Here is a 13,944-nt window from a genome sequence, read left to right on the forward strand (position 1 = left end):
GGCGACACCGTCCCAAGTGGTGCGTCCCCGGCGACGGAGTGGCTGGAAAGGATGCGGAGCAGAGATCTGATGTGCGGTCCAGAAGGACTCGATTGATTTTGTTCTATATGTTTTGGGGTCCTTTTTGTAAAGTTGCAGGTCCTATTAGTTATTGTCTAGTTCTTTTGGACCTCTATGTAATTTTTTGGACTAGTTTCCATTTGCACCGATAAACTTGAATTTTGAAAAGTTCACGGGAAAAAAATTCCTTTGCACATATGGCCTATCATGTATGAACATTCTTGAGATTTAAACTATATGTAATGGCCAGCACCTGCGCAAGGGGCTCGTCTAGTGCGCACTAGTTTCCATTAGCACCGATAAATTTGAATGTTGACAAGTTCTTGGAAGAAAAAATTGATTCACATATAGCCTATCATGTATGAACATTATTGTGATTCAAACTATACATAGATGGCCAACACGTGTGCAAGGGGGTCCTCTAATGTGCACTAGTTTCCATTAGCACTGATAAATTTGAATCTTTACAAGTTCTCGGAAAAAATTTGCTTCACACATATGCCCTATCATGTATGAACATTATTGGGATTCATATTATATATAGATGGCCAACACTTCTGCAAGGGGGTCCTCTAATTCTTGGGGATTTCAATCTCTCTCTCTCTCTCGATCTATCGTTGGTGGCCAGAACAACACACATATGCATGCACTTTATGCGCAAAGGCGCGGGTGCCTCTAATAATTCATGTGTGTGTGCGTATATTTGAACATATTCTTGGGGATTTCAATCTCTATCTCTCGATCTATATATCGTTGGTGGCCAAAAAACACACATATATACGCATGCACTTTATGCGCAAAGGCGCTGGTGCCTCTAATAATGTGTGTGCGCACTCGATCGATGATCCTTAAACCATAAAACCCTAAAACCCTAATCCCTAATCCCTAAACACACTAAACACTAAACCCTAAACCCTAAACACTAAACCCTAACCCCTAAAACCTAAACACTAAACCCTAAACCCCAAACACTAAACCCTAAACCCTAGACCCTATACCCTAATTAACCCTAACCCTAATTAAACCCTACATATATAGGCCAACGACACTTGATTGCGCATCAAGAAGGCGACCAACTAATTAGCGCTGATAAATTAATTAACTTGAATTTTGACAAGTTCTCGATCTCGAATGAAAACACATTTGATTAAGTTGTATCATAATATATATATAATTAGTGTGCATCCGCGCATGGCATACCTTGCATATCATTCGTGCATATATTTCAATATATATTTGAACATATTCTTGGGGATATATATATATTTCAATCTTTCTCTCTCGATCTATATATCGTTGGTGGCCAATAAACATACTTATATACATACACATGCACTTTATGCGCAAAGGCGCGGGTGCCTCTAATAATGTGTGTGTGCACTCGATCGATGATCCCTAAACCTTAAACCCTAAAACCCTAATCCCTAATCCCTAATTATACCCTAAACGTACACCCTAAACACTAAACCCTAAACCCTAGACCCTAAACCCTAAACACTACACCCTAAACCCTAAACACTAAACCCTAAACCCTAACCCTAGACCCTAAACCCTAAATATATATCAATCTCTCTCTAGATCTATATATCGTTGGTGGCCAAGAAACACATTTATATATATACGCATGCACTTTATGCGCAAAGGCGCGGGTGCATCTAATAATGTGTGTGTGCACTCGATCGATGATCCCTAAACCTTAAACCCTAAAACCCTAATCCCTAATCCCTAATTATACCCTAAACGTACACCCTAAACACCCTAAACACTAAACCCTAACCCCTAGACCCTAAACCCTAAACCCTAAACCCTAAACACTAAACCCTAAACCCTAACCCTAGACCCTAAACACTAAACACTAAACCCCAAACCCTAAACCCTAAACCCTAGACCCTAAACCCTAATTAACCCTAACCCTAACCCTAAAACCCTAGCTACCTAACCCTAAACCCTAAACCCTAAACCCTAATTAAACCCTACATATATATATAGGCCAACGACACTTAATTGCGCATCAAGCATGCGACCCACTAATTAGCGTTGATAAATTAATTAACTTGAATTTTGACAAGTTCTCTCGAATGAAAACACATTTGATTAAGTTGCCTCATAATATATATACAATTAGTGTGCATGCGCGCATGGCATACCTTGCACATATCATTCATGCATATATTTCAATATATATCTGAACATATTCTTGGGGATATATATATATTTCAATCTCTCTCTCGATCTATATATCGTTGGTGGCCAAAAAACACACTTATATACGCATGCACTTTATGCGCAAAGGCGCGGGTGTCTCTAATAATGTGTGTGTGCACTCGATCAATGATCCCTAAACCTTAAACCCTGAAACCCTAATCCCTAATCCCTAATTAAACCCTAAACATACACCCTAAACACCCTAAACACTAAACCCTAAACCCTAGACCCTAAACCCTAAACACTAAATCGTAAACCCTAAACCCTAAACACTAAACACCAAACCCTAAACCCTAACCCCTAGCTAACCCTAAACCCTAAACCCTAATTAAACCCAACATATATAGGCCAACGACACTTAATTGCGCGGTTGCCTCTAATAATGTGTGTGCGCACTCGATCGATGATCCCTAAACCTTAAACCATCAAACCCTAATCTCCCTAATCCCTAATCCCTGAACACCCTAAACACCCTAAACACTAAACCCTAAACCCTGAACCCTAAACACTAAACCCTAAACCCTAGACCTTAAACCCTGATTAACCCTAACCCTAACCCTAACCCCTAGGTAGCTAACCCTAAACCCAAATTAAACCCTACATATATAGGCCAACGACACTTAATTGCGCATCAAGCAGGCGACCAACTAATTAGCGCTGATAAATTAATTAACTTGATTTTTGACAAGTTCTCTCGAATGAAAACACATTTGATTAAGTTGCCTCATAAAATATATATAATTAGTGTGCATGCGCGCATGGCATACCTTGCATATCATTCGTGCATATATTTCAATATATATTTGAACATATTCTTGGGGATATATATATATATTTCAATCTCTCTCTCGATCTATATATCATTGGTGGCCAAGAAACACACTTATATATATACGCATGCACTTTATGCGCAAAGGCGCGGGTGCCTCTAATAATGTGTGTGTGCACTCGATCGATGATCCCTAAAACTTAAACCCTAAAACCCTAATCCCTAATCCCTAATTATACCCTAAACGTACACCCTAAACACCCTAAACACTAAACCCTAAACCCTAGACCCTAAACCCTAAACACTACACCCTAAACCCTAAACACTAAACCCTAAACCCTAACCCTAGACCCTAAACCCAAAACCCTAAACCCTAAACCCTAAATATATTTCAATCTCTCTCTAGATCTATATATCGTTGGTGGCCAAGAAACACACTTATATATATACGCATGCACTTTATGCGCAAAGGCGCGGGTGCCTCTAATAATGTGTGTGTGCACTCGATCCATGATCCCTAAACCTTAAACACTAAAACCCTAATCCCTAATCCCTAATTATACCCTAAACGTACACCCTAAACACCCTAAACACTAAACCCTAAACCCTAGACCCTAAACCCTAAACACTACACCCTAAACACTAAACACTAAACCCTAACCCTAGACCCTAAACCCTAAACACTAAACCCCAAACCCTAAACCCTAGACCCTAAACCCTAATTAACCCTAACCCTAAACCTAAAACCCTAACTAGCTAACCCTAAACCCTAAACCCTAAATAAACCCTACATATATATAGGCCAACGACACATAATTGCGCATCAAGCAGGCGACCAACTAATTAGCGCTGATAAATTAATTAACTTGAATTTTGATAAGTTCTCTCGAATGAAAACACATTTGATTAAGTTGCCTCATAATATATATACAATTAGTGTGCATGCGCGCATGGCATACCTTGCACATATCATTCTTGCATATATTTCAATATATATCTGAACATATTCTTGGGGATATATATATACATTTCAACCTCTCTCTCTCTCTCGATCTATATATCGTTGGTGGCCAAAACACACACTTATATACGCATGCACTTTATGCGCAAAGGCGCGGGTGCCTCTAATAATTTGTGTGTGCACTCGATCGATGATCCCTAAACCTTAAACCCTAAAACGCTAATCCCTATTCCCTAATTAAACCCTAAATATACACCCTAAACACCCTAAACACTAAACCCTAAACCCTAGACCCTAAACCCTAAACACTAAACCCTAAACCCTAAACCCTAAACACTAAACCCTAAACCCTAACCCTAACCCTAACCCTAACCCCTAGCTAACCCTAAACCCTAAACCCTAATTAAACCCTACATATATAGGCCAACGACACTTAATTTCGCGGGTGCCTCTAATAATATGTGTGCGCACTCGATCGATGATCCCTAAACCTTAAACCATAAAACCCTAATCTCCCTAATCCCTAATCCATAAACACACTAAACACCCTAAACACTAAACCCTAAACCCTAAACCCTGAACCCTGAACCCTAAACCCTAGCTAAACCCTAAACCCTAAACACTAAACCCTAAACCCTAGACCCTAAACCCTGATTAACCCAAACCCTAACCCTATCCCCTAGGTAGCTAACCCTAAACCCTAATTAAACCCTACATATATAGGCCAACGACACTTAATTGCGCATCAAGCAGGCGACCAACTAATTAGCGCTAATAAATTAATTAACTTGATTTTTGAAAAGTTCTCTCAAATGAAAACACATTTGATTAAGTTACTGTCACGCTTCCAGAAAATTAGAGGCATGAACCCACTATCGAGCATAAATACTCCTTCTTGGAGACACAAGTACATACTTGGCCAGATCATCTACTAGCAATGGAGAGCATGCAAGATTACAAATAACATATGACAAACATATATTCGATCTAAACATAGTATTTAATATTCATCGGATCCAAACAAACACAACATGTAGCATTACATAAGGATAATCTTGGTCATGATAGGCAGCTCACAAGTTCTAAACATGAGGCACAAATTAGAGAAGACAACCATCTAGCTACTGCTATGGACCCATAGTCCAGGGATGAACTATTCACGCATCACTTCAGAGGCAAGCATGGTGATGTACAGGCCTCCAGTGACGATCTCCCTCTCCGGCACGGTGCCAGGAAGAGCTTCAGAACCCTTCCGACCTAGGATTTCCAATGGCGGCCGCAACGGAACTTTTTGTGGATGGAGGCTCGGGTGTTTAGGGTTTTCCCGAGATCGTGAATAAATAGGCGGAAGGACGAGGTCGGTGGCCGCCTGGGGGCCCACACCACCCCTTGGTGCGGGCCCACCTTGCCGCGCCATGGGGTGGTCTGGCCGCATTGTGGCGCCTCCTCGCCCCCCCTCTGGACTCTGTCTTCGTTACGGTAAAATATTGAATTCGGCTTTTGTTTCGTCCAATTCCGAGAATATTTCCTGTACAAATTTTCTGAAATACAAAAACAACAGAAAACAGGGAAATGGCATTGTGGAATCTTGTTAATAGGTTACTGCCGGAAATGTATAAAAGTGCAACAAAGTGTAAATAAAACATATTGGAATTGGTGTAAAACAAGCATGGAGCATCAAAAATTATAGATATGTTTGCGACGTATCAACATCCCCAAGCTTAACTCCTCCTCTTCCTCGAGTAGGTAAGTGATAACAAAAATGTTTTTTCAGGTGACATGAAGCCAACACAATCTTGATCTAAATATTGTAAAGCACTGTAAGATGGGATCAAAGTACTCTAAACATAGGTATGATAGACATAATTCTAATTATAGAACTTAGCAACTATGTTATAACATGAGAAGTAACTCAAACAAAGGATCATGGATAATTGTGCATTGAAAGCAACTGTTTGGTTATGAGAATAGAGAAAATATAGCAAAGTTGTACTCAGTATGTCCTTTATGAAGTAGAAAAACATAAAGGGATTTCTATTTTCGTGCCCTCGGTTCCTTAGTTGTGCTCAGTTTTCCCCAGCTCCTTAGTTTTTCCTCAGTTTTCCCCAAGTCCTTGTTTGAAACCCGCAGAAGCAGCTCAGACGGCATGATTCCCGTTAAGTTGACCGTTCCGTGCTGACGTGTGGGGCCGCGTCGTGTGGGCCCTCATCGCGTGGAGCTGGTAGAAAGGGACTGCGTGGGACAGGACGAGATAGCGTTTGGTTGCACGTGAGCAGTAGCTCAGTTTTGTCTCTCTCGGCCCAAATTGGCATTTTCCCTTTTAAGAGCACCTTTTCCCCTCTTTCTCTCTCTGTCTTTTTCACCAAATTAGTATCAAATCTAGAGAAGCTTCTATTTCTGCCTTTTGACCCTCGTTTTTTGCCCAATATTGCAGCAAATCTAGAAGCTAGTATATGATAAATTCACAGCAGCATAACTAGAAAACTAAGTATAATACATAAACTGCATACAGCAGCCAAAAGCAGCCAATAACATTGTTAATGTTCACGACAAACTAAGATGAAAAAAAATACAAGACGCACGCAATGTATGGCCAGCTAGAAGATTCCTCATTGCTCATATATTTCTTCGTCGCCCCATTCGTGCATTATCCCAAGGAAATATTCATTGAACTCCTTCCGTCTGCAGTGTGCGGCCAATACATCCTCCAGACGGTATGGCCTGTGTTCATTTCTCAGACCGTAGTTTCCCATTCTATCCACATATCGTGGCCACTCATCCCAGGCCTTTGTATCATGAATGTACTCTCTGATATAACCCAAATCGGCGTAGTAGATGCAGTCAGGTAGAAGTGTCGGGTGCACTCTGGTGTCGATGGAGATACACCGGATATAATGCACGAAGAAGGCATGACTGCCAATGTTACTGACCGGATGGAGAGAGCGGCTCTGAGTGTCCACACGGTACACCAATGGTTGGTCCTCCAAAAGCATGTTGTCCAACAACACAAGCAGCAGATCACCATCCGACTTCACAAGATAGAACTTGTCATTTCCAAGTTGTGGAAATGAAATTAGTGTCTCCATCTTGACAGTGCTCGCGCGCTGCTGCAACTGTACATTGGTGCACACTATTCTTCCGGACTCAAAATTATCCACAGCTATTGCATACAGTTCACCATTGAACGGGGTAATGCAACGCAAACTATGGTTCTCCATCGACAAACTACCATCTCCCCAATCTTCATATATATCCTTAGTTGGAGTGCTCTCATCGACCCAACTAATTTCGTTCGGGTAATGTGAGCAAACGAAGACCATAGTCGGGGATTTGATTACAGCGACTGAATTCAGAAAAACAGATGGCATCTGCGCCTCAAACATAGTGTTCGATGCCTTTGTGAGTGGGTTCAGAAGCCGTATCTTGTGCGGCGGGTTCTTCTGGGCAAGCACGATGACACCACGGCAAAAGCCGACGAAGTAGTATCTAAAATATATTGATGAAGATAACATTCAACACTAAGATTGAAAATAAGAATATATTAACCCTATAGATATGGAGGAATTTGGAGGAATTTGAACCTTGCACGAACTTCCGATAGATCTATGGTGACATAGCGGGATGTGCCGAGTTGGAGGAAGGTGAACTCAGCGGCGCGTGGAAGGGCATGGTCTACCATGATCCATTCGTGCAGGTGCACGTCGGGCTCAGGTAAACCCGAGCGCCAATTTCTACAGACTTGCCTCATAGCAGAGTAGGCGTCCACGTACTCCTCATTCGCCAGTAAGCATTCACCGATCTTGTGAAGTGGTCCGTCACCCACGAGAGAGGCCCAGCTCACGGAGGCGCCGCGCTTGGATGCGCTGCCCTCGGAGGCGACGGGCTCGGCGGCGACGGGCTCTGAGGCGCCGGGCTCGGTGGCGACGGGCTCAGCGGCGACGGGCTTGGAGGCGACGGGCTCGGCGGCGACGGGCTTGGAGGCGATGGGCTTGGAGGCGACAGGCTCGGAGGCGACGGGCTCGGATGCGACGGGCTCGGAGGCGACGGGCTCGGGGGCGATGGCCGCCGGCGCATTCTTCTTCTCCATCGCTGGCAGGGCTCATACGGCGGTTGGGGTTTTTCCTTCGATTTGGAGAAGTTGATGGGACGTGAGAGGCGTGGTTTCGTGCGTGAGCGAGAATGAGACGTACTGTGTGCAGAGGGAGGGAGAGAGGGGCTTACGCGTCCTAAATGCTACCCGTGTCCACTAGTGCACGTTTGCACCGTGACACACGTCAACAATGGCACGTCTTCCACTTCTGCACCGCAACACGCGTCCTCGATTCTAACCTTGGAAATTTAGATATACTCAGGTATACCCTCGAGTCATATACTAGCATTTTTTGTGTGCTCAGTTTTCCCCTTGGGTGCTAATACTGGCTAGTGCAATATACTCAGTTTTACCCTCAAGTGGCTGGTCAACAGAGAGTCAACAAATGAGATTAACCAGTTAAATGAGTTATTTAATGTGCAAAAAATTCCGAAAAAGAGTGGCACTTACTCATGGAGTCTTTACCACAAGTTTCCACTTCTCAAATCATAGATAAATCATAGATAAATCATAGATAAATCAAGTTTTACCACAAATTGCCACTTCTCAAATCACCTAGTAGCTATGAAGGTGCATGGTTTTCCACAATAAGCCCTACCCGAAACAGCTTTCCCCAAAACATACTTTGTCTGAATGAGGCCATAATTTTCACACTCATGTATATTTGTATTGCAAATAGTTTGAGGTAGGCCAAGATGGGTTTCAGTTTCATTGTACAAAACACGCATTTTTCATTTTTTAAATCTCATATTTGAATCCCTTAGTCTGTTTACTACTCACTTGCCCTTGGTTTCTTGATACTACTCAGTTTTGCCCTCTCCCTTCACAAATTCTCACAGACGCCCAACATTGCCCTAATTGGTCTAGCCCATGTCACGCGGATCGTGCCCGCCGACCGTTGATCGTATGATTTAACGGGCAGGATAACCCCTATCTCTCTCTGGTCGGGGCCACCATCCTCTCTCTCTGTCGGCGGTTAGCTTCCACCCTCTATGTATGCTAAAGGGCGGTTACCCAGTACGCTAAAGTTTGGTTTTCTGTATTATTTTTCACGAGATAAATTATAAACTCTTTTAGGTATTATTTTTCACGCAAAAAATGATAAACCATCACCGATTTGTACTTTTCACGCAAAAAATGATACACCATCACCCATTTGTTGTAGCCATTACTTTTCACGCAAAAAATGATACACCATCACCAATTTATTGTAGCCATTACTTTCCACGCAAAAAATGATACACCATCACCCATTTCTTGTAGCCATTACTTTCCACACAAAAAATGATGAACAATCACCGATTTCTTGTAGCCATTACGGTAAAATGATAAACTATCATGAATTACCATTTCTTTTAGGCATTACTTTTCACGGTAAAATGATGAACAATCACCCATTTCTTGTAGCCATTACGGTAAAATGATAAACTATCATGAATTACCATTTGAAGGGATCTCGGGATACTAAATTAGTGTCATAAATGCTACTACTTTTTCCTATATATGTGGTCAAAGTTTAAAGGGAAGTTTGACTAAACACAAAACCTAGATGACTACCCCCACAACGATCATGTCCTCCTTAATTTATTGTGTAAACCCCCACAAGGCCACAACGGTCACCTCCTCCTTAATTTATTGTGTAAACCCCTACAACGGTCATCTCTCCCTTATAAACACCCACAACGGCCATCCCTTGTGTCAATAGGTTCTGCCTCTCTCTTCTTCGTTCACATACACTTGATCCATTGCCATGGCTTCCACGTCTCGGACGCGGACCGGAAGGGGAAGGGGAAGGGGCGGCCGGGGTGGTGGATCATCATCATTGCCACCACCACCGTCAACACTGCCATTGATCATAGAGGAGTTCTTCATTGTCGTCTATGAAGATCCTTTGGTCAAGAAGGTACGTCCGCGTTCCCACATATATGATGCATGTGATTAATTATGGGCATGTTCTAAAAAACCTTTAATTTCAGACGGATCGGCGCTCGATCTCTTTGTAGGCACTCCCAAAAAAGTTTGCGGACTATCTTGACGGCCAGGAGCCAGCTAAGGTGTATCTGCGAGCAGCTGACTGTGGTCCTCGTCTCTAGACCGTGGAGGTCCTATTTGACGGTCAAGGCCGGATGTACCTCGATAAGGGCTGGGAGAATTTCGCCATCGCACACGGTGTGGATTTCGGCTGCTTCGTACACTTCAAATATGAAGGCGATGATGTGCTCACAGTGAAGGTGTTTGACGGAATAATGTGCAGGAAGTACTACTACTCGGACGACGAAGATACTGACGATGAAAGCGACGACGACGTGAAGCCATGCATCCATCCCCTTTAGATAAGGGAATTATGACCAAGAATATATATGTAGCTTCATATGCATCGATTTAGAGATCTAGCTATATATTATGCATTTAAAAAATTATATCGCAATTTCCACCATGATTCGAGCACCACAGCCTCCAAACGATGCTGATATCGGCATGGTCAGAACGGCTTTGCTCGCCGCCACTGCTAGGTCACCGTCGGGAAGCACCATGTTTAGCATAAGATTCACTTTAGATTAAGCTGCGAAAATAGTCACCTGCCATTGGCTGAGGCGGCCCCACAGAGCGGCTCTATATGATATTCTCTAAATAAATAGACGACCCCAGCGGTCATTGGCTACGGAGGCCCCACAGAGCGGGAATATATAATTTTCTCTAAATAAATAGAAGACCCCACTGGTCATTGGCTGCGGCAGCCCCACAGAGCGATAATATATGTCTTTTCCTAAAAAATAGACGACCCCACTGGTCATTGGCTGCGGTAGCCACACAGAGCGATTATATATGTATTTTCTAGAAAAATAGACGACCCCACTGGTCATTGGCTGCGGCAGCCCTATAGAGCGGCCCCATTTGTCATTGGTAGCACCGTTTATACAATCAGGAAATAAAACGGCCCACGCGTCAGTGACAAATGGATGGCTACCCTTCAGCACGAGACGGTCAGAGAGGAACTGCCCTCTGTGCAGCCCCACCTCGATCTGTGCAGCCCCACCCGTCAGATTAACGGTAACGGTAAGGCCTCTGACCTGACGGCAACCCTCCCGTCCGAGGGGTTTCAAACTAGAGGGAGGAGAAAACTGAGGAAAAGTTAAGAGGCTGGGGAAAACTGAGCACAACTAAGGAACCAGGGGCACGAAAATAGAAATCCCTATATATAATTAGTGTGTGCATGCATGGCCTACCATGCATGCATTCATGCATATATATTTTTTAATATATATTTGAACTTATTCTTGGGGATTTCAATCTCTCTCGCTCGATCTATATATCGTTTGTAGCAAAAAACACACACATACGCATGCACTTTATGCGCAAAAGGCGTGGGTGCCTCTAATATATAATGTGTGTGCGCACTCGATCAACATATGATCCCTAAACCTTTAACCTTAAACCCTAAAACCCTAATACCTAAACCCTAAACACCATAATTAAACACCCTAGACCCTAAACACTAACCCTAACCCATACTTAAAACACATAACCCCTAGACCCTAAACACTAAACACTAAACCCTAAACCATAACCCCTAGCTAACCCTAATCCCTAACAACCCTAACCCTGATGACCCTAGACCCTAATCCCTAAACCCGAACCCTAATCCCTAAACCCTAAACCCTATAAACCCTAAACCCTAGCTCTAGCTATATATATAGGCCCCAAATGACACTTAATTGCACATCACGCAGGCTAGGGGGCCTCGCGGTCCTCTAAATTAAGTGTGACATTAACCCTAACTAAACCATATATATATAACTAGCTAACCCGTCCTAGCTAATCAAACCTGGCTACTTAATTAAAACACATAACCCAAACTATACTAGCTATAACCCGATCTAATAAAAACCTGCTCTATATATAGCTAGCTAGCAAACCCTAGATTAACCCCAATTAATACATATATGGCCTATATCGATCATGTATGATCGAACATCCCTGAGATTCACTCATTAATTAATTATATAATTAGCGCTGATAAATTAATTAACTTGAATATATTGACAAGTTCTCGAATGAAAACACACACTTTGATTAAGTTGCCTCACAATATATATATAATTAGTGTGCATGCATGCATGGCCTACCATGCATGCATATATATATATTTGAACATTCTTGGCGATTTCAATAATCTCTCATCTCTATCTCTCTTTTTATTGATTGGTGTGGCCAGCGCAAAGACACACATTATGCTTGCACTTTAGGTGCAAAGGCGGATGCCTCTAATAGTGCATGTCTGTGCACACTCGATCGATCTAGCTAGAGTTTTGATTAATTGTGTAGCACACTAATAAAAAAGTTGTAATTTAATTCGATCACAACAAGTCATAATTAACCCTAACACATAAACCCTCTAAATAAACCATAAAACCCTATATAGCTAGCTATAGGCCAACGACGACCCTTAATTGCGCATCAAGCAGGCCAGGGGTCCTCGCGGTCCTCTAATTAAATATATGTGCCATTAACCCTAAACCCTAAACCGTATAGATATAGAAAACTAACCTTAGCTAATCAAACCTCGTTAAAACACATAACCCCAAGCTAATTAATAACCCAATCTAATAAAACCTTGCTATATATATAGCTAGTAAACCCTAGATTATATAACCCCAATTAATATATGGCCTATATCGATCATATATATATATATATAGACATTATTGGGATTCATTAATTATATAATAAGTACTGATAATTCAATTAATTAACTTGAATTTTGACAAGGTCTGAAATGAAAACACACTTTAATTAATTTGCCTCACAATATATATAATTAATATGCATGCATGGCCTAACCATGCATGCTTATATATGTGTTTAATTTGGGGATTTCAATCGCTCTCTCGCCGCTCTCTCGTTGGTGGCCAACAACACACACATGCACTTTGTGCGCAAAGGCATGTGCCTCTAATAATGTTTGCGCAGTCGATCGGTCTAGTTTTGATTAATCATAGCACACAAATAAAGAAGTTGTATTTGAATCCACACAACCCTAATCTAAAACACATAGCCCCTAACATGGTGTAATATCCCAGGATTGGGGGTTACAAAAAGAGAGGAAACAGATGTGTGCATTGCATTCATGCATAGAAAATCCGGGGAATTTTCACGCTTTTGTTTAAAACCTCCAAAGGGGTCGAGGTTTATCTTACATCGGTGGAATTGAGTTAGTCTTCGATGTGGGTGCGATAAATTTCGACATGACCTTTATTAATTTATTATGTTTTCGAGGGAAACAGTTTGAATTCAAATTCAAATATGAAAGACAGAATTCAAATAAGATCTTGGATTGGAATTTGAATTCTAATCAATTATATAAATACAAAGTAAATATAAATATAAATGAGAATCAATTATTACAAATAACAATTCACATAAGTATTATTACAACACTTATTAAAATATTACAAGTTACAAAAGAATTAGGAGATTACAAAGAAATAAAAAAATCCCTAAATCTAATCTTGACCTCCTTATTCTTCATTCCCTGCAAAAGAAACAACAAAGACAGAAGAAATGGTTTGTGAATGTTAAAATGTTTGCCTCACCTTTGGTAAGGCAATCTTAAATGTTGGAGACTAGCCATAGGAAATTAGGAACTTGTCCTAATAACCAAAATTCGATCAGAGGGAGAAGTATTCTTTTTAGGCAGCATTAGGGACAAATGGGATTTTTGGATCATGAGGCATCAAATAAGAAGGCAACTTAGGCAAATAGCAACACTGAAATGATCCATTACTATAGGCAACAAACCAACAATGTTCTTCCCTCTAATCTAGCTAGAATCCTCTAAAAAGCCCACAAAGTTATTTA

This window comes from Lolium perenne, chromosome 3 (assembly GCF_019359855.2).
Source record: "Lolium perenne isolate Kyuss_39 chromosome 3, Kyuss_2.0, whole genome shotgun sequence".
Taxonomy (NCBI): domain Eukaryota; kingdom Viridiplantae; phylum Streptophyta; class Magnoliopsida; order Poales; family Poaceae; genus Lolium; species Lolium perenne.